Source organism: Otolemur garnettii, unplaced genomic scaffold (genome assembly GCF_000181295.1).
Source record: "Otolemur garnettii isolate 467f Iridium unplaced genomic scaffold, OtoGar3 scaffold00052, whole genome shotgun sequence".
In the NCBI taxonomy this organism is placed as follows: Eukaryota; Metazoa; Chordata; class Mammalia; order Primates; family Galagidae; genus Otolemur; species Otolemur garnettii.
Genome location: NW_003852447.1, coordinates 4,629,609 through 4,630,682, shown reverse-complemented (window position 1 = coordinate 4,630,682; position 1,074 = coordinate 4,629,609). Strand labels below are relative to the sequence as shown.

The window sequence follows — 1,074 nt, the reverse complement described above, 5'->3', positions numbered from 1 at the left end:
TCTCACACATTTTCATATTACACGGGGTTTATTACATTCAATTCAACAAAGATTTTATAGAATGCTAAGCACTCAACTCTAGGGATACAATAAGGTCAGGTCCCCTTGCCCCCTCCCCTATAAAAATTACAGTCTATAGGGCAGGGATTAGATACATAGTTACAATGGGCAATGAGCATTCCGATATGGGAAACACATAAGCTGCCCGAACACAGACAGCTTTCTGTCTTACCCAAATACATATACTCCTGTGAGATCTCCCTCATTTAGGCTAAGTGTCAAGACACAGAATCAAGCACATCCTCAATAAATATCTACACGGCATCTTGGTGGAGCAAATTTTATGTTGGTGGTAGTTTCCAAAGTTGTCACCTAATTGAAAACTACATAAGCAATCACCTTTAAAAATCCCTTAAATTATCCATAAAATATAATACACATGGTTTTGATATACAACTATATATTGGTACATGTATGTAAAGATGTAATAATCTACAATGATAAAGAATACTTGCTTTCGGCCGGAGACGCCATCTTTCAGTAATTCACCAAAATGATGAACACAAAGGGAAAAAGGAGAGGCACCCGATACATGTTCTCTAGGCCTTTTAGAAAACATGGAGTTGCTCCTTTGGCCACATACATGAGAATCTACAAGAAAGGTGATATTGTAGACATCAAGGGAATGAGTACTGTTCAAAAAGGCATGCCACACAAATGTTACCATGGCAAAACTGGAAGAGTCTACAATGTTACCCAGCATGCTGTTGGCATTGTTGTAAACAAACAAGTTAAGGGCAAGATTCTTGCCAAGAGGATTAATGTCCGTATTGAGCATATTAAGCACTCTAAGAGCTGAGATAGCTTCCTGAAACGTGTGAAGGAAAATGATCAGAAAAAGAAGGAAGCCAAAGAGAAAGGTACCTGGGTTCAACTGAAGTGCCAGCCTGCTCCACCCAGAGAAGCCCACTTTGTGAGAACCAATGGAAAGGAGCCTGAGCTCCTGGACCCCATTCCCTATGAATTCATGGCATAAAGCGTATAACATAGCACACAGGAGTACCAGTGGACCCA

The 1,074-nt window shown here is 40.2% G+C and overlaps 1 pseudogene; it reads left to right on the top strand.

The window, feature by feature from the left end:
• Positions 1 to 550: 550 nt before the first annotated feature.
• On the top strand, positions 551 to 1,036 carry LOC100951778 (annotated as a pseudogene).
• The last annotated feature ends 38 nt before the right edge of the window (positions 1,037 to 1,074 follow it).